Raw genomic sequence first — 25,981 nt, forward strand, 5'->3', positions numbered from 1 at the left:
GTGCTAATTTTCTATTTTAGATAATCAGTTTGGCCATCCAGAATGGAAAGGGGAAGAAAAGAAAGGTTTGACACCCAGTGGCAGACATGTAAAAATTACTACATGCCCCCCTGAGACAAAGGTATCCAGCGACTGCATGATTGCTTCACTGTCGTCACCACTGGGTTTTAAGTATTTATTCCCTTTGTCTCTTTTGGAAGAGAAAATAGAAAGTACAGCTTCAGCAAAGTAATCATGTCCTCTTTTTTTATTTTTTAAACAGACTGGCTTCTCCCTCTGTCCTCGCGGGCTTGTAATTTCACCAAATTGTACAAGTGTTAAACACGATTTAAAAAAAAAAAAAAAAAAGGAAGGGAAAAAAAAAGAGGAAGCAAGAGTGAAGTCTGTTTGCCAGCGCAGATCTCAGCCTTCCTCCCCTAATCGCGGGGCCGAGCAGAGCCCTCATGCCAAAGGCAGCCCCTCGCTCGTGTCGCCGCACCGCCCTTGGTTAGAGCCATGTGCCGGCTGCGGGTTTAACCAGGCGTTGCTATGAGCAAATGGGCTCCCGGCCGACATTCGGCCCCGGCTGCTGAGCCGCTGCCAGCCCCGGATGCCTCCTCCTGGCCTGGAGGGTTTTTTTAAACATTAACCTTTGGTCGAGGCACTGTTTCCTTTCCCTGCTCCTGGTGCAGAGCAGGGAAGATGCATTTCCATTTGGGTGCCCCGGGCAGGAGAATGCTCTCACCTGTGACTGTAGTGCTGCATTCTCACAGCACTTCCTGAAGAGCTCATCCCCACCAGACCCATCTTCAGAGCTGCCCCATGAGCACCCCAACCCTGCTTTGCTGCCCCATTCACACAGCCTGTGACTGGGTCCTGTCTTGAGGACATGCACCCCAATCAGGCACAGAGGGAAGTGGGCACAGCTTGCAGCACCGCTCTGCCCCTGCCCCTCCATTGACCCCACTGACACCAGTCCCTGTCTCCACCTTCCCACCCCATCTCTGCTGCCCAGTCAGCACCAGGCATGAGGCTCAGTCTTCCTTGATCTCCTGCCGACTCCAGGTCATGAGCTTGGCCCTTCTGTACATCTCCATCCCATTTTACATGAGGCAACCAGGACCACAAGGGTCTCCTCCCTGCTGAGGCTTGCCCCACACCACATGGCAAGGGGAGAAATAGGTCTCTGATCCTACCCAAAAAGCCTCAAGGTAAATAACAATGATTAAATGATTATGCTGGAGGCAACAGGATTTACCCATTTAATTGTATATAAAATTAGACATTAGACCTGGTATAGATGCCTGTGTTTTGTAATAAGGAGAGAAACTAATCAGTTTAAAGATGAGCGCAGTCCTTAAAGCATGGTTAGATCCCATTTACTCCATTGAACAGAACGGGTGGATGGTTCATGTTGTAAAATGGTTTTATAAAATGTAGTGAACTGTACAATGACGTGTTTTATTTGCCTCCTGTGGTTTAGATTCATATTTTGCTTTAGCATAAGTTAAACAAAATTAAGACTATGATTATGCTAAGAGGATGTAGCCAGTAAAGACAGAAAATGTTGAACTCTTCAAAGTCATAAAGAATTGTCAACTGTGCAATTAGTAAAGGCTGAACATACACACTGAAGTCTATTAAGTCATAAATGAATGAGAAAAATGTAGTGCTTGGCAATTTAATGCATATTTGTCTTAATTATTTTAAATTAATTGCTATTGGCTACAATAATTAGAAAATATAAGATTTAAGTAAGGTACAGTATAAACCCTCCTATAAAGTAAATCTAGTTACATAGCCAAACTACCTAAAAATTATTTCAGCTACTGAAAAGAAGAAAGGTTGATGAGCTGTGTGCTGGGGACAGTTTGGAGCTCCCTGCAGCCTGTTTCTTCTGATGCTGCCCCAGCTCAAGCACCTTGAAGCCCCTCCACTACTGTCAGGGAGCACAGATCAGCCATCTCCAGAATCACAAGAGCTCCCATGTCTTCTTTTTTGGGCACTTCTGGACAGTCTTCCCCCTCAGATTTCCATTTTTCTAATACAGAAAAAAGGGAACTTGTATTTTAGAGGAATTTCTTTCAAAGTCTCAGGTGAAAAAGCTATTTAAAAGTTATTTGCCCAATTCTAATTAAGTCATTCCCAGTCAAGAGTAGTGTGCCCCAATAGCCTTGCCAAGATGATGGCAGAGGCAACTGGAAAATGAGTGAGCAGAGAAATTCTCCCCAGGGAAATGAAATAGTACCCAAATTACCACCATATCTCCTGCATCTGCAAAGAAGGAGACATGTTCCTCCAGGACTCTACTCTTCATCACTAATATTATTATTAAATATTTACATACCACCCTAAGTTTGCATGACACTTTACAGAGATAAAAGATGCTCTCTTTGCACTGAAGATCTTAGAGCCTACATCAGACAGTGAAAGTAAAATTAGCAGAAAGAAGACATGATGAAGATAAAGAAAAGGATCTAATGCTGGTGACCCAAAAGCATTTTTAGATTGCAACAGCATGTGGACATGTAGCACTAGGACTGACAAAAGCTCATGGCTCTGGGGCTCTTTTTGCTTTTAGTAGCCATCTGACCACCTTCAAATTCATGGTAGCCATGTGGACTTACAGCTTTGAGCCAAAGAAAGAAAATAATGCCATCCTGTAACCACTAGAAATTTTTTTTCATCTGATTTGTCTAAGGAAAAGAGAAGTCAGGCTGCAAGAGTTCAGCAGGTCTGGGCTGCACAAGTGGGAGAAAGGCCTGTGCACTACAGCACTGAGCTGAACATAGAAGTGAGAGTTGCTTGGTTCTTCAGCTTGAGTTTCCTCCATTTCGATTAATTCCCTCACTTCATTTTCATTTCTGCCAGTGTAACCAGAGAGCCATGATGAATCAGCCTTCCATCTCAGATACCCTGGGCTGGGGCTGCTCTGGCCTTTCACTGGGGCTGGAGAGACAGCAGCAGGAAATCAAAGCAGCAAAGGTGGACAGGTGGAGATCCTCAGCACAACTCTACCTGCCCAGGGCATGGGGTGGGCACCTACCTGGCAAAGTAAAGGGAATACACCTCTGTAGGAATGATGCTAAAAGCCCCTCTCAAGGAGGGTAACACCCTTTCTATAAAGTGCATAAAATAGTTTAATATATTTTAATGTAGACATTGCTCCTGTGGGTAACCAAGCCAAGCCCAGCATTAAGCTGCAGTAGGATGCAGCCTCCAGACATGCAGACATGGAGGGGACTTGGCAGCTCCAAGCCCACCCTGCAGCTCTCTCTCTGCAGTGCTGCACCCAAAACTCCCTAGGATGGGAGACTTTGGAAGTAACAGCAGCAAGGACAAGGCCACCAGGCTTGAGAACAAGGGCCAGTCAAAGAGGAGAGGTGCTGGAGCTTCCACCACAGGGATCCAGCTCAGGTGGCAAAAACCCCTTCTGGGTCCTCACTGCCCACCTATTATTTTCATTCACAAATTTGGTGATCAAGAAAAAGACATTTGCTGCCTTTTCAATTTTTAAAACTAATCTTAGCATAAATCAATGGCAATTAAAGCTTTCCCCAGGTTTCCCAGAAAATACACATTTGTTGATGGACCCGAGGCATCATGCAGAGAGAAGCAGCAGCACACATCAAATCCTCTGAGACAACGACAGGCAGGACATGCAGGGCAGAGGAGGTGCACTCTGAGGCTTCCAGCAGCACAGAGATGCAGGCACACACATGCACACAGACACACACACATATATGCACATACACACACACACATATAAATGCTCCCAGCAATTCAGTTAGATTAATTTGCTTTGGCTATTCCATTATTTTCCTGGTAGAGTACTTAAAGAATCAGGTTAAGCCTTTGCATTAGATACACAAATAATGCTCCTTTACCTCCACATGGGTGTTGTGAGACTTTAATTAATGTTTGTAAAGTGCTTTCAGATCCGCAGAAGAAAGGCACTATAGAAGTGTATAGTCTGATTATTTCACAGCATACAAAAGTAGAGGTGAAAAGAAGTAGTCTCCTCCTTATACATAAAACTACTGATCTCAACTCCTGCATTAAAAACAGCCCAAGATGTTAAGGAATAAAAGAATTCTGACCATGAACCTACTTCAGGCTTCCCCTTTGCCTTTTTCATCTGATTTCTGGTTGAGTGAAATAATAAGCTATTGTATTGCTGTAAACTCTTTGTAAGTAGATTTGACTAAGACAACAGAGTTCAGTGCCAGCAGCTACTCTGATCATTCTTTTAAATGGAAATTTACCGTCTGCTGCATCACATGGAAAAAATATAGAACTATTTTTCACAGCTTGTTCACTGAACAGATTATTGGAGGGAAGAAAAATAAAAAGGCTTCATTTTCTACAGATCCCAAATCTTAGCGTAGAAAGTCTTGGCAATTTCCTTTTGAGAGGAGACAGATTTCACTTTCACATTGATTTAACAATGAGAAGTGCATCCAAAATGAGGGCCTGATTCTGAGCATTTAAATGGTTAGCCATAGCTGACTCCACAGCTTATCTATGGGAGAAAAACTGCTCACATCAATAAGCCTTTGTAGGATCTGGTCCTAATATAGAACCAGTTCTCAATGTCATAAAATCATTTTTAACAGCATCTTGTGTTACATTTAATTTATTTCACATGGCCTCATAAAATAAGATAAAAGCTTGTAAGTCTGAAAGTCATATTAAAAGGATTGAAAAAAATCTCCCTACCATGTATTGGTGTTTATTAAGTATTATCTTCATGCAACTTACATACTTTTAACTCCAGAATTTCCAAATTGTTTCTAATCTTAATGGCAGTCATCAAGAGCTGAGAGTGAATAATGTAAATATATTACAACACAATCATTTATTGGAGAAGAAACTCCTTCCCAAAGCTCTCATGAGACCAGTCATCCCTTTCAGCTCGAGGCAGGAGCACAGGGCCTTACGCAGGTGCCTTTCCCCTTATTTGGGTGGGGCGCGGACAGACAAAGTACAGCAGTGTGGTCTGATTTCCAAACTTAGCCCAGGAAACTCCCAGATGACAAGCACAAGAAGCACTGACTTGCACCATGTTCAATCTAACAGTGGCCTAAAAAATGCACAAGCATCTGTTCTTTAATGTACAGAAAATCTCAAGACAGAAAAACATCCTTGGGGGGATTCGCTTTTTAAATGAAGGTGATGGAGGGCCTTCCCTGCACCACTGTAAATGTGCTTTCTGCTTCAGCCCAGAGAGGGGAAGGAAGGAAGTGGAGCCATGGTCCCCAGGTCATCAGATCTGCTGGTCAGAGCACGCTGCTAATAATGCCAAGGTTGTGGGTTTGATCCCATAGGATCTATTCACCTAAGAGATGGCCTTGATGATCTCTTCCAACTCAGAACATTCTGTAATTTAGGGAGAGCTTACCTGAAGGCCAGGGTACACAGCCAGGGCTTCCCAAAAGACATGCATGGTAGCCTCTGGTGTGGCGTAGCTTGGATCTCATAGATTCCCCATAGAAAAGAGGCTCCTTTTTCAGTGGTTGAGGGACAGTGTTCCTGGATCCTGAGGGATAGGTGAATTCAGGGCTGTAAATCAGGGAGTAAATTCTGGTCTACCCTTAGGACTCCCAAAGGTGTGTGTGCATCTGAGTGGTTGGGCATTTCTCCAAGGTTGGCAGTAGGGCAACCAAATGCCAGATGGGCCACCTTCCTATTCACAGTATAGGTCCTTTGCTGGTGAAAGAGTATAGTAGAATTTATTATAAAAGTGCCTTCAGCATCTCAGAGCATGTCAGCAACCTTAGAGAGCTACTTGTATGAGTACTTGGTTGCCAACAAGCAAAAAACTAAAAATTAAAAAATCCCAATACTATGGTATACAAGCTAAGGCAATGTTCCATTAAAAAAACAAATCACAAAACAAACACACAACACACACACACACACACACACACACACACACACACACACACACACACAAAAACCACTTGCTCTTTTTTTCAGCTCATATTTCCTTAGTTTATCAATGATAACCATTACCATAAGAAAATGATGAGGTCTTACCTGATGCTGCTCCTAGGAAAAGGGTTTCAATACAGAAGGCCATCACAGATGTCAATGTTTGAAGAACCAACAGCAGACCCACTGCCTCTCCCACAGGATGCACAAGCCAGAGGCAAACCCAGGGGCAATGTGGTAAACAAACACTGTGCTTCCAACTTATGCCCTGGAAAAGAAAAGTTACTTTCGATGAACTAAAAGAATTCCTGAGGACAACTTGCAGTAAAGATAAACTTTAACTATGATTTGATATGACAGTCAATAAATAACTTCAATATAATCACACGTACATCTTTGGTAGGCAGTGGTCTAACCCTGGCGGAGATGCTTTTAGAACATGGCTGTTCTCACCAGCCCTTGATATTTTTCTTGTGATCCAGCTACATCACATTGAAAAACCTACGCCACAGCTGTCAGGGCTCCTCTCCAGCAGATAATTAAATTCCATTGTGACAAGTGAGCTCAAGTTTAGTGACACCATCCCTGCCAACCAAACAAGAATGAGAGCCATCAGATGCACAGACGCTGATTTCTTTGCTGAAGAAGAGGTGCCTGCAAGTACATACCAGCATCCTCACCTGAGTAGGTGCTCAGCCCCCAGGAGGTACCTGATAATAACATGAGTACATCTCAAGGGATGATTGTGTTGGGAGCAATGCACTTATGCAAGAAGGCCTGACAAAAGTGGAACAAGTCAACAAGTTTAAAGGATATTCAAGATGTTTTCCAAACCAGAAAAAGACAGTGTTTATCTTGAGCAGTTGCATGGTAGGCTTATGCTAAATGCAAAAGAGGAAGCCATCGGTGTTTTTTCCCATGGACTGCCCTCTCAAGCTTTTCTTTTAGGTAGAGGGTTTTTTTTTCTCATCATATGTACATCCCATATTTTTTGCAGATATGTCCGTTTTCCTTAGATAGCTTTTAAACTTAGCTTGTCCATCAAAAATCAGACTGCACATTAACTAGTACCTAACAACTACCCTTCAGTTGCTATATTACTCCATATGTAAATCTGTTATTTCTCAGCTAATTACTGAACTGTCCAGTTTTATGTGCAGCTGGAGGAAAACTGCATTTTTTCCTCACAAGAAAAGACTACTACTTCTCCACTGGCATCCCAAAGAGACTCCCCCAATTAATAATGTGTGGCCAGGTCTCACGTTTAAGAACTGCACGCGCCATATTGGTTCTCTTACTTTGCTCATGGCTCAAGTGTTTCAAGTCAGCATTCCTGCTGCAGTAGCTCCAGAGATGCTAGTGGGATGTCACAGTTACAGAGGCATACATCTGTCTTGAACGTGCTGTGCCAGCCAGAGAACAGCTCAGATCCCACACAGCCTCCACGCTCTTCCCTGGTACACAGGAGGAGGTGTATCTGGCCTCCAGGGAGGCACTCTGGGAGCCTACTGCTGAGCCAACAGCCAGAAAATGCAGCACATTTGAGCAGGAAATTAAACCTGACTCTCCCATAGCCTCAACAAATGGCTCAGCCAGCCTGCTGCAGCCAGTCTCTTGGTAGTCTCTCCATCCCCTCTGAGAATTGAACACTAACACACACATTCTGAATCAAAGCCGGCTGCCCCAGTCCATGAAACGTCATCACTGGCAGCTGCGGAGGGAGGCCTGAGGCTTGACAGCACCTAAATGCTGGATGTAGATACTTAAAAACATGGCTAAATCAGTTGGCCCCTTTCTAGATCTCCTCCTAGGCTCCCAAAATCTGCGTTTATTCATCACCCTATGTGCTGTGCTAGCAGCATTGGCTTCTCTGCTTGTCAACACGCCGACTTCTGAATTCTCAGTGCAAAGGAAGCCTTTCATGGTTTGGCATCCTTTTATATGTTTATGCTTCTCAGGATATATTCTCCAGCCAAGTCTTTAAGTTCTTACATTAGTCCCCAAGCCCAGACATCAATATGTTGCTGATCAGGTCTTTTCACATCATGCTGCTTTTATCTGGAATGCTGTTTCTGATGTATCCAGGGAAGCTGATGTTTTAAAGAATGTGATTAATTAATCTTTTCCCTTTTTGTTTAAAATAACACTTGAGCACAGCTATTTCTTTTGCTATAAGACTTCAGCAAGAAATTTGCCTTCTAAATGCTATTATGCTGGGGAGGTCCTGATTTGCATCTTTGTCCTTGGATAGCATAGATGCACAGGGGTCCACAAACAGAGACTGATTGATTTCCCTGCCCCCCACCTTTTATAGTCTACAATAAAAAGTTTCTTTAAAGGGGAAGAAAAGAGAAGCACGTGCTTAATATTGAAGAATAGCCTGCTTGTGCTTGATACATTGGAGAAACAGTTCAAGAACACTTCATCCTCCTGCAACTATTTCCTGCACTTCTGCCAAGGTTAGGGAAACCTTGGGTTAGCTGCTGCCTGAATACCTTGGGCTGGTATCAGTCTGAACAAGTTCAACTGACTGCTTGGATTTTCATCTTTATTCTGCCTCCCGTTGTCTTCCCACTTTGGCAAATAGAAATCACCTTCAACTTTGGGGGAGGCCTCAGCTGAAAGCATCCAACAAAGAGAATTCCTCAAGAGATGCTGGTTGGGGGGTCAAGGTCCTTTCATTGAGGCCCCTAACTCAGCTGTGCTGGTGATCAGCCATCTGTCATAAAAATAAGACTGTAGATCAGCCTGGTCTGGGATCAGGTGGGTCAGAAAACACAACAGCATAGTCTCATAAATGACTGAAAAATTAGACCAAAAAAAAAAGCAAGAAAAATCCACCTCCTTCATACTTAAACTCTCCTTTTTCACACAAGTGAAGAAAACAGAAGTAACAGAAAGAAAAAGAATCAGGCAAGTATGAAAAACTTTACCTCATTTTTCATTTTGGCTTTAAATGAAAAACACTGCTTGCCAGAAGAATCCTTGGATGCCGACTGGTTTTGCACACAGCTCCTCTGACGTACAAGCCAGAAGAGAAGTAGCACCAGGATAGAGAAGAGAGCGACTGATGGATCCCAGCTTGGAACAGCTGCGGGACAACCAGCCCATCACGACTGCAGATGGAGGCTGCAATGCTGCTCCTGTGCTCACTTCAAGCTGCCCCTCACACAGGAACCAGCCCTTTCACTGTCCTTTTGCACTGCTCTGGGTCTAAGGGCTAGATAATTTTGTGTGTCTTATGGGAAGAGGCACATGGGTAAACCTGACCTTCTGGAAAATAAGTGAAAAATCCAGCAAATTTTCCCTCTAATGGTTGGGGTTTTTGTAATAAGAATCATGCTAACCACTGTTTTCTGTCACAGGACCATGGTCTGAGCCTAATTTTAACAGCTTCACTCATTTAAATATAGGAAACGCAGAACACAGGGGTGGGGAAGAACTCAAGCACTTCAGCAGATACAGGAGAGCAACACCTTCTTCTGTGAGTTCCCTTGGGGAAATTGCTGAAGGTACATTACCATGGCTACCTACCTTAACAGACAACTCTTTTTTCCAGTTATTTCATGGCAGCAGAAGGGACTCCAGTGCCAGCTTTCTTTTTCTCCTTTCTTCCATGAAGGAATGTCAACAGTGGTTCCTGCTGGCCATCTCATCTCCTCCCATGGTGTTTGCATTCACCAACCCCTTAAAAATCTCCTGTGGGCCTGGGGCTGTCCTGCCTCAGCTCTCTGGGGGCTGGCCTGCTGCAGATACCCTGGGGATGAGCTGCCAAAACCCCTGACACAATCCTAGAGGGAAAGCGCCCTGCTGGGGGAAAGTTCAGAAGCAAGAAACAACAAGAGATAAAATGGAGATAATGGGAAAAGAGCACAGGTTTATTGGGGAGGAGATTTCTGGAAGGACCAGGGTGCATTTTACGACTGTCAAGTCTATTTTATGATACCTTTTGTTTTTTCCTTTCTGAACAATTGTGGTTAGAATACCATTATTGGCAGCAATGCTACTACTGGATAATAAAGCCTCACAGACTGGTCTGGAGCCCATGCAACGAAATACAAAGATTCCCATTATCTTTGTCTCAGCTTCACAAGGAATAGCCAAATTACATTATTAAACACATCTACAGACTAATTTCTCTCCACTTAAAATTTTTGCTGCCTAAAAACATTGTTTAATTTCTCTCCACTTAAAATTTTTGCTTCCTAAAAATATTGTGTCTAACCTCATCAGAAAGAAAAGGAGAAGTAGAGGGTGAGCAGAGGAAGGAAAGGCATCATATCATAAGCAGCTTGCAATGTTACAAACATGAGAATAATCTTTTTCTAAAAAAGAAAAAAAGCACCACTAACTTTTTCACATTTTAGCAAACTTTTCAATTAGGATTTCTTCCTGGCTATTTAAATATGCTTAAAGTAATGATTTGCTGTAATTTGTCTTTTTCCTTTGGAAACATACCGTGCTATTGTCAGCTTTAAAAAAGAAGCAATTTTCTGACTTTTGAGATTGAGTAGGTCACGGAAAAATTACTACTGTGGGAGCCTATAATTAAATCGAAAATGCAGCTGCACCTATAAAAAAAAATAAAATTAAGTTTATTCTATTAATACTTGAGTCTAGAATTGTATTTGACTCTTCAGACACAGGTCAGCTCAAACTGCACCTTAACTGCAGAACTTCAGTAGCCGCAGTGCCACTTGCAAAAGCAGACATGATATAGTACATACAGCTGTATTGGCAAGTATTTGCTGGTATCTGAATTAGAGTCAGCGTAGCATGATTGTCATTTTCACACACAGAGCCTTTCTTTCCTCTTTTCCTAGAAATGGCACTACATTTCTGGGTGTTGGTTTTGTGCTTGTTTTTTTTAAGAAATTCAATTAAAATAAATCCAGGTAAAATCACTAATGTTTATTGTAAATTTAACTAGAAGAAGTACAGAAGGGGGCTTTTGAAGAAAATAATGTAGTACATCTGAATTGAATAAAGATCTTTTCCCAGAATTTGACTAGTCATGAAATGAAGACAAGGTTCTAGACAATACCGTGACACAAAACCAGACTTTGTGTATTTATAAATAAAATGTATCATAGATCCTGACTGAATGTTCACACGGTACCAGATACAGGCTTTGAATTAAGTATTAAGTGAAAATATTGAAAAAAAAAATTGTGACCCAGAAGAGATTTTAAAACACCTAAAATATACAAAATTAACAAAAGCCTCACCGAGAAAATAAGATACAGATGTTGTCTAACAACTCATGAGATTTATTCTGATGTCTGTTGATAAAAAATACTTCCACAGAAATCTTCAAAGAAATAAATAAAATCAGAAGAACAAATCAGTCTAAAATCATGGTATTGATTTTATGTATTAATAGTAATAAAAATAGCTTTTTAAAAATAAGTGCATTTAGGATCATCACCTTTCATTATTTTCCAGGGTTATAATAGGTGGCATTCTACTGCTCTTCCGTATGGCATGATTTTATATATTACGCAATAATTTATAAAACTACATTGCCTTAGAACCTCCTCTAATTCACTAAGTTTAAGGGTTATTTTTTTCCTTTCAACCAGCAGGAAGGAAATTATTATCTTCTTCTTTTCATCAGTCATTCTCACATGTCCAGTTTTCCGTGCTATTATAAAGAACATACCTAAACCCAGCCAGTTTATATACATGTCTATACCCTATTTATTACATATAATAGGCTGAAACTCTTTCTTCATGTGCAAACTCCACTATTTTAATACACTTACAAATCACATCTAATACAGCTATCCACGACTACTGTGAGAATGGAAACAGCATATCAGAAAGGGTAAAAGAAAGAAAAACATTTATGAGGAAACATTATACACAACACAGAATAGATCTCTTTTTCCTGTTTCAGAAATTACTTGTGAGCCACAGCACTGTTGCAGAAAGAGCCCACAAACCTGTATCATCACATACACTACTTGATTTAGCCCAGAAATGATCCTGAGAACCAGCAGTTTAATTATTTGATTTCACATCTACAGATTGCTTTCTCCTGGCTGCCTGTTTGGTCAGCGGCATATTTTTTTTCCCCTACTTTGTGCCGTGGAGCTGGATTTCTGTTTTCCAGCTGCATATATTCCGTGGAGGAAAAGCAAACTGATCCATGAAGTTCCTATTTGCATAAAGTGCAGAAACATCTGTCACAAGATTCTTGTTGGTGGATTGAAGCATCAGGAGATAGTGCCACTGATCATCTGCCTTAATACTATTGAATTCTGTTTCTGTCAGCAGGAGCTGAGCGAGGGTGTTTGAGGAGGCAGAGAAAAGAGTTTGCTCAGAGAAGACATATTCTTACTATTACTTGAAAGGAGTGATCGCTTACGTGACGCCGTCTCACACAAACACTCAGGAATGAGCTCTGCCCCAGGATCAGTAAATGCCCTGTTCCATCTGATACCAGTTTTTTTGCAAGTAAAGATCTTATAAAGGTATGCGGTGATTTAATCAGAATCCTGCAGTTGCCTACAATACACAGCAGCTTTTTTTGGTTAAACCTTGTGCAAGGAATGATCCATGTAGCACGCCTAACGTTAGAAAGTGCTCGCTCTGCAGTGCTGGTTTGAGTTTTAGTTTTGGTTTAGGGAACCAAATAAAAAATCTTGAGGAAAAATTATCTGCGTCTCAGATCAGGAAAAATTTCATTCTGTTTCTGTGTGTATATATAATGCATGACTACAATCATAAGTATCAGGTGGAGCAGCCAATTCATTCATACAGAATACATAAATAGAACAGAATCTCAATGAATAGCAACAATCTAAAAAAAACATAATTACTTTAGGTCAAGTGTTATTTCTAAAAACCCTAAAAGTACTTTTGTTAATATACAAATTTCATATTTTTGCATTACATTCTGCTCTTTTTTATTACAGATGATTTTTAAAATTCACTAGCTCTGTTGATAAAATTGTACAGACAGATTTCAGACTGGCCTCCTCTCTCACAACACTGAGAGTCAGAAATCAGTCTAATCTATGGTATGCAGTGCAAACAAAGTGCTCCTCTCGGCTCCTCTGTTTTGTGGCATTTAACAGCCATTCTGGGAGGAAAATAAAGTTTCTTCACATTTACTGTCTACTTATGTCAGAAGTGGTCAATACAGCACTATTATCTGTTTTCTGTCAAAAAGCTCTGAGACACTCAGCTTCCTAAACTAGGTCAGTAGAGATTAATACCACATTAGTAAAATCTCATTCATCATTGTCATTGCAAAGCAACAAGGCTTTAAATAATTCTTATTCATAGCTGATCTCTGTAACATGTATGTGTGCTGCCTTTTTTTTTTTCCCCTCGCTCTTTTACACATTCACAGATACCTCGACTCAACTGCAAATGTCTGAGTGCAGGAAATATCCACATCAGGAGCACAGCACAATAGGTCACAGGAAACTGTGAAACAAACGATTGTAAAAATAATAATAATAATACCCCAGCAACTGCCTCAGAAAGGATCCTTGCTCCCATAAGCATATTTGTATAAAAAGTTTCTCTGGCAGTGGTTCACCAGCAGGCAATAATAAGCTAACATACTTCTTTGTAATTTTTTTGTTTCATAAATAATACAGGAGTTTACTAACAGGAAGTTTGTGGGAAGCAACAGTAAACAGTCTAGCAATCCATCTGTTATTGCAGAATGCAAGAAAGCTGAATCAGATTCTGTGCAAGTGGACTATTTTTGCTGTTTGTACTAGCAAAGATGTGTGGGAAATGGGCATTTAGAGTCATTGTTAACATGAACTCCTGTGGACCTCCTTTCTCCCTCGCCTTGCAGAAAGGGATGTCTGGGTGCAATTTCAGCAAGAAGCCTGAGGACTTCTGTGGCTACAGAGCAGCTCGTAATAAACCTGAGCAAAGCAGACAAGGCATTTGTATCAGACGTGAAATATTCAAGTGACAGTTACAAAGGGACTTTTGCTTCCTCGAAATCAATCTCAGAAAGAATGACTTCTAAATTAAAACACTCACAAACTCCTGTTAGCGCCTTCCTCAGCATCAAGATATTTATCAGGAAGAAGTTGAAGGGTTGGAGGGAACTGGAGTAGGAGAAAAGGAAACAAGGAAAAATAAGGTAACGATGGAGGTTGTACTGACAGACTTTCTGTGCCAGCACAAGTAGAGAGTCAAGCAAGGGTGAAAAAAAAAAACTAGTATCTTTCCTGAAGACAGACTGTTCTGCTGGCATTGGTCCACCCTTGATATATTGCTTATGAATAGAAGGCTAGAAAGAGAGCGGGGGCAGGCGTGTAAATTAGTCACTACTACTACAAAAGCAAGCTTCCTTTGCCAACGGCAACGCAGTGTCTCACCTCAAAGATTAATTTGTAGCGCTGCGCTGAAGTGCGTGCCCAAGACAAAAAGTTGTGCTGCGAAATAAATGAGAGTCAGAAGTCTAAGTATAGGATTATACCCTGTGCTTACTAGGAATCACTTAATTTTAACAAGCTAACAAATTCTGCTTATTCACAACGCATCTGAATATTACACATTGCACTTGGTTTAGAAGAGACAGTAAATACGCAGAAAACCTCTGTCCAAAACAAAACCTGCTAAAAAGACGTACAAAGTTGTCAAGAAACAAAAACGTCAAATCGCGGGGCACGGTCCCAAGGCGATGGTTGTGCGCCGAACAGCGCCGGGGCAGCGTGGCGCGGCTGCCCGCGGGGAGGGCAGCTCCAGCGGGACGCTCCAAGTGTCCGAGCGGCAAAGCGACGCCTTGGGCCGCCGGCCGGCCCCTCACGGCGCTGCCACACGCCGGCAGGAGCGCGGAGCGATGGGCTCGCTGCGGGGGAGGGATGGCCGGGCCCGACCCCGGCAGCCGCGGCCGCTCCACCCTTCCCGCCGGGGGCTGCTGCCGGCAGGGCCGGCACCCAGGGGCGGCTGAGGGCTGAGGAAGGGCGGCCGAGGGATGAAGAAGGGCGGCTGAGGGGCGGCTGAGGGCTGAGGAAGGGCGGCCGAGGGATGAAGAAGGGCGGCTGAGGGGCGGCTGAGGGCTGAGGAAGGGCGGCCGAGGAAGGGCGGCTGAGGAAGGGTGGCTGAGGGATGAAGAAGGGCGGCTGAGGGGTGGCTGAGGGGCGGCTGAGGGCTGAGGAAGGGCGGCCGAGGAAGGGCGGCTGAGGGCTGAGGAAGGGCGGCTGAGGGGCGGCTGAGGGCCGAGGAAGGGCGGCTGAGGGGCGGCTGAGGGCTGAGGGCGGCTCGGGCCCCGCGCGCCTCCCGCGGCGCTCTGCTGCCCCCTGGCGGCCGCCGCGCGCACCGCGGGCCCGGCGCGCCGAGGGGCGGAGCGCGCGGCCCGGGAAAAGCCGGGATTGCCCCGGGAGAGCGGGAGCGACCCGGGCCCGCCGCCCTCTGCGGGACCGCCGGCACTCCCCGGGCCGCACAGAGACGCTGCGGGGCGCGGCCCTCGCGCACACGCTGCCTCTTCGCACCAGAGTCACCCTCGTTTGGACAAGGAACATAAAGACCGACAGTGAGGGTTTGAAGGCTGCGCCGTCTGCACTGGAGCGCGAACTTGGGCAAAAATGGTTTTGCACGACAGCGCTGGACCCTTGCCATCGCAGCTGATAGTGACCATTCAGTTGTTATTCCTCGAAGCAGTAAAAGACATTACCTGGTAGTGCAGTCCTGTGCCTGGAGCTGGGGCCAGATGAGCCTTTGTGGTCCCTTCCAGCCTGACCCGTTCTGTGAGCGTGGGTCTGTGAACTCCAGTAGTTACAAAGGCTCCTTCCTCTACATCAGTTACTCCGGTACAATGGTCAGCAACCTTTTTTTTTTTTTTAAAGGACTAAATTTTTGATCATTTTCACTCAAACTGGTAAAAAAGCCAGAAAACCCCTGTTTTTAAAAGTCAGTTTTGTCAGTGACTGCACAGTGCCCATCCCTCCCTCACACAAGTGCCCCAGAAGTAAATGACACAGCACCACCACACTGCTGCATGTCTCCCATAGGGGCACATCAGGGGCACAGCAATAGAACTGAACTTGTCAAAATGTGTGTCAAACAGCTGTGGCACTGCAGCCGAGCACTGGCAACACCAAGTATTTCTCCCTTCTTGATTTGTTTGGGTTTTGTTTTGGTTTTTTGAATGTGGTAAAACTTACTTCTCAGCATTCACCTGCAAGTGACTTAGCTGTGTGACTTTTTTGCCTTGAAGACTGATAAGGATACCTTTTATCTGATCATCTAAATCTCACCCACTTCTGCACAGTTGAAGAGATGTGCCACTAAGCCAGTTCTACCCAAAAAAAGAAAAATAAAATTTGCCCGGTAAGAATTGGTGTGATTTTGTAACATTTTTTTTGTTTTGTTTTTTTTTGTACTGCTTGTCTATCTCTGCATCCTGATGGGATTGATTTCAATACTCTTCAGGGTACCAACACAGCCCAGGTATTAAGTGAGGTACTTATGATGGTCTGGGGCTCCACCTAGGCGCACACAGCCTCTCCACAGCAGCAGCATGCACTCACTCGAGCATGGCAGGCACAAATGTGCACAGTTTTTCTGTAGTCAGAATGAGACACAGCAAGCTTAATAATCCAGTGTTCTCTGTCACCAGAAACTGCTGTGATGAAGGGTCCTAATGGCATTTCTGAGCATTCACTGATGTTTCTGCAACACTGGGTACCCAGCAAAGCTCATCCAGTAAGTGTTTAGTGTTACAGACATTTGTGCACCACAGGAGTTACAAATGTGAGCTCACTGCAGGCTGGCAAAAGGGCCCAAACACTGAGCAGTGGACACAAAGCCTTCCATCCCTCCCTCCCTCCCAGCTGTGCCAGACACATCCTGTCTCTTGACCCAGCAGAAGGGTCTAGCATTGGGTGCAACTTCTGCCATTACTTATCTGGATTTCCTGGGAGAAGTGTTCTCCAATGGATCCAACAGACCGAAAGAGATACAGCAAACCTCATCTCTTTGCCAATGCTCTAAGGGGAGAAAGTGGAATCTCCACAAGCATGCCAAAACTTCATCTCCAAAATGTTGATCCCTTGGTTCACCCTGGCTGCAATGAGGTGCAATAAAACTGGGATTCTCACCACTTTTATTTAGCCTGCCTTAACAACCCTGTTGGGTCTTTCCTTAAGCCTCACCTTCAGGTTGGCAAAAAGAAGGCTACTTCATGTCCTCCTTTTACATGGCAGTCCTCTCTTTCAGACACTTCTGCTCAAGCTGCCATTCCCCATGAGAGTGTCTGCTCAGGTTCATGGCCCTGTTGTGAGCTCTCAGGACACCTTCTCACACCTTCCGTAGCAGCCAGTGCTCCTCCCAGCTGTAATTCCTGCAGTGCCTGCAAGCAGGGACTTTCCACAGGGGGCAGAAGCTGTGTTCAGGGCTTTTATGGAACCCATGACAGCCAAGCATTTCTCCTGCAATGTTCAGAAGACACAAGTGAAGTAGACTGGATCCCCTAATGCAAGATTAGTTTGTCATCATAATTAAATGGGATGGTCAAACTCCTCCTTGCCAGAGTCCCTACATCTGATGGAGCTACACTACAGGAGACAGCTTTTCCTAGAGAGATTCTTTTTCTAAGTCCAGTTACCTCACTTGGATGAATCAATCTGTATTTTATACCACCCCTGTTACTGCTATTTCTGTTGCATTTGGAAGTGAACTCACATTGAAAACCACCAGCCTGTCAATTAGAAGTGTTATAGACAGGGACCTTAGAAATCGATCCTAGACTAGAACCTTTGCCCAAATTTATTGAGTCATGGTGGTAATTTATTTCCTCTTTACCAGGGGAAATCCCTGTCTCTATAGTTACCTTTTATCTTCACTCCAGTTTTGTGCCCAGTTCTCTTACCTGATCCTTACTATTTTCTCTTCTCCTGTTCATGGTGACCAAACTCACTTATGGGTGGAACAGTATTTCATATGGCTTTGAAGCTAGTGAGGATAATTTAAAACAGATTAAAATCACTGGAATTTTTAAAGGCATCCAAGACAAACAATCCCAGATAAAGGAACTAGGATGGACAAACTACTGACATACTTGCTGACAAAAAATACATTTTCTTCAAAAAAGGAAATGCATTGCTTCCAGTTTGATTACTGACAGAAAGTGCTGCTGGGGATATATCAGAAATACACACCTACATATTATTTACTCTCAAATAACAGCAAATACAATTAGCACTAGAGGTGATGAGCACTGATGCATATTTTCTCCTGTTGGTGGTAGAGTTCTGAAGTAGGAAAAATTACACTTAAAATACAAGGTGTCTAAATGGAGGATGTATTCATAGAATAGTGCTTAAAAGAAGCCATTGTGTTTTATTAGGAGAAAAAAATCATTCCTAAGAACAAGCTTAGGTCATCAGTGTAATGTCCCTCTTTGTGGTGTGAAGTGAGCACAGGACAGAGTTAAGGACCTGCAATGGGTGTGCCCAAAATGTACAGAACTACCCCCAATCTACATGAAAATTTTGTGTCCTCAAATACAGACAAAATTACCTGAAAGACTGAAACACAGGAAGAATAATTTTAAATGTCCATCTAAGAAACATTTTTAACTAATTTTGCTTTAAAACAGTGACATTTCTATTACAGTAGTTCCACAAAGAGCCTCAGAGTTAGAAAAAAAATTTGCCATATCTTTACAACTCTGAATTGTACTAAAGGCCATCATGAGGTCAGTTTTTGTGATGTTCTCTCTGGAGAATTTTTCCAGCCCTAGCACTCTAGACATGTTTTTCTGTCTTTGTATAGTTTTCCTTCCCAGCCCCTCTCATTACATGCAATAATACATCCTCTGTTTCAATTTGAGGCTATTGTGTAATGTTCCACAAATCACATCTTGGAACCAGAGTGCTCAGCTTTCATCTTATGTCTTTTTATTTATTTTTTTTCTGCCTTGAAAAAGAAAAATAAAAAGTCATAAGAAGAATGCTTTGGGAATACCGCCCTCTGTCTGCACTTGTAGTCGTGTTCACTGCAATAGCTCTGGCATTTATTTGAAATAATTCTGATTTCCACCTGCTTAATGTTTACTCTGTCTACACGGAGGCGAGCGACAGCGGGGAGCGGCGTGGCTTCCCTGGCACATCGGCACCTGGGCACGCAGGAATACAAATGAACGGGGAAAAGCAGTGGGCGAGCGGGTGTGCGCTGCACTTACAAACAAGAGGAAGGACGTACATGATGAGGAATCGTAGCTCTGCTGAGGCTTCTCCAGTGCATCTTAGCAGAATGCAGCATGGGAGTCTGTGAAACAGAGCATCCAGCATGAGTGAGGCCGAAATGACCCATATAACGCCTACATGTTATGGGATGTCAATCAAAATGCAGACTTTTAAGTGCTGTTCTTCATCGTCGTCCCACAAAGTCCTTGAAAACTCCTGAATTTTCATGGGACTGATTGAAAATTTTCTCTTGAGAGAACTGCAAGTTTTAAACAAATCATATTCATTACTTTCAATCCAAACCTTTCCTTTTTAGTATATATGTGGACTCTAGGTATGTATTTTCTGATTGCTTCAGCCTAAAAAAATGCACTGAACAAATGCTCCAACATTAAAGCTATATTCACTCCAGGACTTGGCAAGACTGTATAAACCTCAGGTCAATAGCTGTAAGTGAACTACACATTTTTCTCACAGTACATTTAATAAAACTCCCAAAGGTTTTAATTTCAAAAGACTTTTTAAAAATGTTATATTCTCCTGTTTCTTTCTTAATATAGACAGGAAGAGTTCTTTGTATGATCTGATGGGAATATCTACAAGAAAGCATTAGAAACTGCATCTCCAAGCACCTTTCTTTCCCAGCTCAGTTACCAAATTTATTTCCTTCATTGGTGCTCAACCAGCTGCAAGGTCTGAGAAGCATGTAATGCATTTTCAGCACAAAAAGTGTCATCTGTGTGGATTTAAGAAGTTGTGCATGTATAAAAATAATAAAGCTCAGTTATAATTTGAGGCAACCTAGACAAAGGAAACTAGACAAGAAAGAGTTCAGCAGATCATCAAGCCTTTTCAATGATCCCACTAAGTGACTTTCCCAAGGCTCAGTCACGCTACCAGGGAAGAGGAACCAAGCCTATACGGCATGGGTTGGTACCCACCCCAATTCTGCTTAGTCCCATCACCAGGCAGACAATCAGACAACAGTTACACAGATTTTTATATGCATAGCACATTTTTCTTCCCCAGGGAACTCCTCAGCAGAGGGGACAAAGGCTGTCCCTGCTCCTTCTTTACCTCTTCAGGACCCAGGCTGAAGACAGGGCAAGCAAGAGAACCCCTCCATGGGGTGTGACACAGCATATATTGCCTCAATGGGAACCTGTTCCAGCCAGGAGATTTCAAAATAATCACAAATATCATCTGCTTTCTTGAGGTTGTATTTTCCCAAGGTCATCAGGATCAGTGTTTTGCCTATTAGGCTGAAATTTCTTGAGAAAGTATGTAACTTTCAAAGGCCAAGTTAGCTGTTATTGTTACAGTAACATACAGTGTCATTTTTATAAATAATGACAAATTATTTTGGAATAATTTTTGTGTCAGTGAAAAGCAGCCAGAATGCATGGAATTTGGCTCCTCTGGAAAAGTAGCAAACATTTATTTTATGTTCCACTTTCTTAGGGGGGGAGGGGGAAGCTCATTTTGAAAAGGTCAAAATTTACAGGAGGAAAAGGAAGGCTTTAAATCCCTAAAATGCAGCAGGTTTAACTCTGTCCTTTTTAATCATCTGGACTGTATGAGCTTGATCTTGGCTGACACGAAATTAAGGAAAACTGAAAACAGATGCTGTAGCCGAAGATTTCTATACTGATCTTTTAACTGACACACTTGAAGAGTGGTAAAACACAATTACATGAGGAAAGCACCAACAAACTGCAACCTGTGAGAAGTTGCAAAGCAGTCAGGCCTTTGGTGGCTGCATGGTAACAGTGACTGGCAAACACAACATACTCTGAAAATAAATTCCTTTTTCAATTATCTTTGCGTTTTCCTTCCCATCTCTTCCCCTTTCCACCAGCAGGGGTCTCACAGACATTAAGACACAGTAAAAACTCACAAATATATTTTATGTTGGGCTTCTTTTTCTAGTCAGAGTTAATGAAAAGTCTTCCATTGCAAGGCATCATAATGCTATTCCAGAGATACTCCTCTATCAATAGCAAGTTGGCCCTATTTAATGGAGACTTGGAAAGCACACTGTCAAGTTAAATTTGTACCCACATTAAATTAAAAAAAAAAAAAAAAAAAAAAAGAAAAAAAAATGTTTAGTAACCCGTAAAACTAGTGAGAATGTTTATACAATTAAAAAACATTCCAGTCAGGACTGCAGCTATTAAACAAATCAGTCTGTTCCAGAGTGTTTGAAGCCCAAGCACTGAAACACTATGTACTCAGGAGTATAATTTGATTTTAAACACTTCATTGAGATGAGATGCTCTTTATTATAAACAAAAATTCCAGCAAAAATAATTGGGGACAAAGAAATCTCCTGAGTGAGTACTATAGACAGAGGGTAACAGGTTTGCAGGGTGATATCCTAAGCTGGAGTGGTGCTGGTTGTCATGTCAGCTGAGAACTCCAATTATGATTTATAAATTTGCAGTTGCTCTTTTAAGGGCAATTTAGCCCTTTAGGATAAGGATCTGGTGAAGAGCCATGGCTCCAGTGAAGTCAATAGCAAAAATTTTTCAGTGTACGTGAAGCAGCCTTCTTTAATTTCAAAAACTGCCAGTACTCATAGAGAAAGACTTTATTAAATTGCTTGCATAGTACAGCCAAACTATGTTCTAATAGGTGATAAATTCCTCTCCTTTTTTAGCAAAATCCCTTTAGAGGAACTTAGCAACTCAGGACTGACTTGAGTCTCTTTTCTACATGACACTTCTAAGTATTCTTAGCTGCAGGGCACCAAAACCCTCAACACACAGCTGGTAATGAGGCATATTTTGAAAAGTGTCTCTCAGGCAGTGTTCTTTTCTTTCTAAAGAAGGAAGCTGGAAGGTTTGCTTCCTAATGGTCATCCTACTGGTGCCTGAAAGTCAGCCCAGATACTTTTTGGGAGCTATTTTACAGGGAAAATATGATATCAGTTCTTTTAATGATACACTATAAAAGAAGAATATGCCTCGGCTTCTCTTAATGTTGTTATTCGATTTATGAAATAGGGCCTTTAAAAGCTTGATTCTCTGTGCTGCTACCTTAGTCAGCAACCAAGACTTAAGATACCTCAGAAGGTCATGAAAGAGAACAAGAGGGTGTCATCTTTAGAGGGGTTTTCATCTATCATAAACATAACCAGCACAGCAGAAATTTTCTTTATCACCTTTCCCAACACAGTGCTATCCAGAACGAATGGAGATAATTGTGCTCATCCATTTGTGTTACAAACTCACATCAATGCAGTTACCAGACTGAATTATTTACTTCCTGGATCTTCACAAGTAACTTCTTCTGAGGACAGGGTTCCCATCCTTGTCTATCTGTCCCTGTATGTCCTATAAAACTGCCCCTCCTGTTCCACTGCACCACATAAAGGGAGGACATCAGCAAAAAAATGAAAGTGCCCTGTAGTAATTTACAATTATAAGAGCCAGTGTTTATAAAATAATAAGTATCATATACTGGTCTGATCAATGCAGTCTTGTCATATTGATGTGTTTTCCCAAATGCCTGTGTGCCCTTCCTACTGATCCCTTGCGGGTATTTAAGAGTAGCTCCAGTGGACACAGCATTTGGAATGTGGAACTGGAGACGTATGTGCAGACAACAGGATTGCACTGAGTCCTACAACCATGGCAAAGGCTGCAAACACTATGAAATGTCCACACAAAATGTTCTCCTCATGGGAATTTCAGTTCAAATCTGCAACCAGAAAGTCTGCAGGTGGAACTCCATCCTGGTTGTCCATTAATTCTGCCAAGAATTAAATTCCTTCCTGGTCAGAAACATCCTTGATGTCCTTAAGAAAAACAGAAGAATATTTCCACCACTCCAGAGAGATAAACCATGACAGCAGCTGCAGTCACAAGCTGTTGCAGGCCGAGTCACAAGTCTCAGGGGTGTGGCTGGACATACAAGCAAAAGGAACCAGCAGCCGAACTAAAGAGGACCAAAAAAGGAGGCTTTCCAAGTGACTCACTATAAAGGATAAAAAAGGAACTTGCATAGATAGCTAAGTTCTTTAAAACACAAATTATCTCTGTGTGCATCCCTGCTTTGGAATGTGAGCCAGCATCACAGCATGTGGGCAGAGGACTCTGGACAGCTTTCTCATGACATGTCCCTGGCAACCCATCCATGTCTCAGCAGTTTCCTTGGTCATTATCCCACTGAAACAAGGCACAACAGGGAACATTGAACCATGTTGCAGATAACAAGATCCAGACTGTATGCAAGCTGCTCTTCTGACATAGAAATTCTAGGACTCAAGTCCACCAACAAAACAGGAAAGAGATTCCCTGTTTGGCAACCAGATCTTGCCTGGGTTTTGACATGGAGACACAAATCAGATTAAACATGTTCCTGTGCTGTTCAAGACAAGAGTTGTGGAACAGTACTAGAAATGTGCTCAGTGTCTGCATAAGAACCTTCATCATGGATATATTTAACACCAGGTTAGCATTAGAGGGATTTTTCCCTACATAATTTTGCCAAATACAGTGAGTCCACAGGTCTTTAGCACTCCATACAGATTGTCTCAGATCTTCCTGCACATCTGGCGAGCATAACAACCTCTACCTTTCTGACCTGGGATCTCCAGTCAGACAGTCCACAGCCTTGCAGGTATTAACAGAGGCAAAGCAGCTCTTACAATTCCAGACTTGAGTTCAGCTGGAGTCCCCACTCAAGTTTGTTCCATCTGCTGCAAAGATGCATTTGTTTCTGGGTAGCTCAAGTACACACCACACCCATACATCTTGTGCAGTGTGAATGAAATCAAACATACCAGCACAAGAGCTCATATTGGCTGGGTCTCAACTACTCAATATTCAAATAATAATCAATTTTAAAAGCAGGGTTTTTATTTTAATGTACAACATAAATAAAATGTCAGCTAATGCTACTAAAACGCAAAAATGTGGTTTCCATAACTTCAAAAATCTCAAGCACCTAAAAGTCATAAAATGTATGTCTGAAAACATCAGTCCTCAAAAACCCCACATTTTTAAAAGCTATAAAAAGCACATACTTCATCAGAACAGTAATGGTATTTGCTCACCATTTCATCAAAGCTCAACACTGCATTCTTTCTTTGATGTGAAACACCAGCAAATTCTTTCTCAAGAGGCAGCAATCAGCACTTTCTGAAAAATCATTGGTGAGAGGATATCACATCCCTAAAAGTAACTGATTAAATCCACTGATCAGAACTGAAGTTTTAAGTCAATGACAGTAGTCTTATGTCTGAATGATAAGTTTAAGCTGCATGAAGCTGCAAGTCCTGCACTTGATCCCCTATGTTTGTTTTCTGTGAGGAACATAATAGGGACCACACTGTCTCTTCAGCGGGTAAATTGTTTGGTTTGGAATTACTGATCTACCTCAATTTTATTCCAATTCAAAGTTGTTCTGGAATTTGTTTCAGCTTCCCTTTTATACCCCCAAAAGAGCAAGATATTTTCTCTTTATACCTAGCTGCCAAAATCCAAATCTGTAGTTTCTGTGTTTCCCTGGTAACAGCTGGTGATGTCATAAATTTACTAAATGGTAGAGGGAGATGCTGTGCTCTGTGGAGCCATGAAAGTCTGGAAGAGAACAGCACACTGGCTCCCTGCCCAGCTGCCAGCAGCATTCATCTCTCCAGCTCTGTATCTGGATCAATTCAGAGCTCTCCAGAAGCCTTGATTCCCGTTGGCAACGGGAGTCAGAGAAATTATTTCTACTGTCTCAATCTTGGGCACTTTGTGAAATCAATTTGTTGAGAATTATTTTCTAAGCAGGATTTGTATCTGAAATGACACTCTGAGTTTTGGTTCGTCACCAAGATAGCTGTCAGCCTGCTCAGAACTGGCAATGAGCTCTTGTGACACAGTGCCCTGCTGTGAACGGCCACCCCTGAGCTCCCCTGAAGAGCCAAACCTGTAGCAGAGGTGGGCAACTGGTTCCTGATCAGCCCAGGTCACTCTGCCCACTGCTGTGTCAGGATGCATTTGGGAAATGGAGAACAAAGAGAGCAGGTATGACATTCTAGTGTCTTACCTGGAGAAAGACTTCCAGAAAATGTGCTTATTTCCAGCAGAATCCATAACACATACAAATGTACTCCTTCATTGGAAGTTTCATGCTATTTCACAAAGGAGTCACCTGCAAGCATTATAGCATATGCATAAGAGAAAAAAGGCTTTTCCATCATTAAATACTAGGAGGTAAAAGCAACAATCACAGAATAAGATGCATAAAAATTCTGTTGTTTTGTGCTGCAGTCACTTACCTCCTAGTGTGTACAGGCAATGAAACTGGCATTCCAGTCCTGAGATATGGCTTACAACTACACTGAAAAGAAACAGGACTGCATGTTGTTCTTACAGATTGAGCAAAGCACTGCGAATTCTTATTCAGGGCATTTCTCTTTGAGGAAAAGGCCAAGGGAAGAGAAAGCTAGGTTTGTTATAGAGGTATCAATGTGATTTGAATCTCATTTATCTAATGCTTTCAAAGCAAGATCCTTCTTGACACAGTCCCCTGTCATGCTTCAACTGGACACTTTCAAGAAGATAGGAGGTAAGGGAATCCTGTGCATAAAAAATCAGGAGGTAGCTGGCTGCCCAGGACAAAGAGATAAAAGAGATTTTATATTTTTCAAGGTCTGTACTCCTTGTAAGCTAAAAACAAATCTACCAGGAGTAGATATAGAACTCCTGCAGCAGTTTCACCAGTACTCAACAGTGAATAATGTGCCTAATTTCTGCCTGATTTGGAGTTCTGATGTATCTAGAGTGAGGAAATGCCAATGCACTGCATTGCAGAGCCATATGGCTCAGGCACCATAACCAAACCCAGCTCAGGTGTCTGTACATAGCTGTGTGACTTTTAAGTTAACCTTGTCATCCAGCACTTTACTG

At 42.5% G+C, this 25,981-nt stretch overlaps 1 protein-coding gene across 1 annotated transcript in view; it reads right to left on the reverse strand.

Moving 5' to 3' along the window:
- Positions 1-11,267: 11,267 nt before the first annotated feature.
- Positions 11,268-25,981, reverse strand: part of PLCL1 (phospholipase C like 1 (inactive)) — a 225,521-nt gene continuing 210,807 nt past the window's right edge. Inside the window, exons 6-8 of the transcript XR_014956600.1 lie at positions 15,566-25,223; positions 14,268-14,324; positions 11,268-13,805 (exon numbers count right to left, since the gene is read on the reverse strand). The gene's annotated coding sequence lies outside the window, so the exon portion shown is untranslated. The remainder of the gene's footprint in view (positions 13,806-14,267; positions 14,325-15,565; positions 25,224-25,981) is intronic.

The sequence above is a fragment of the Lonchura striata genome, chromosome 7 (genome assembly GCF_050655825.1).
Source record: "Lonchura striata isolate lonStrDom1 chromosome 7, ASM5065582v1, whole genome shotgun sequence".
NCBI classification, from domain to species: Eukaryota; Metazoa; Chordata; class Aves; order Passeriformes; family Estrildidae; genus Lonchura; species Lonchura striata.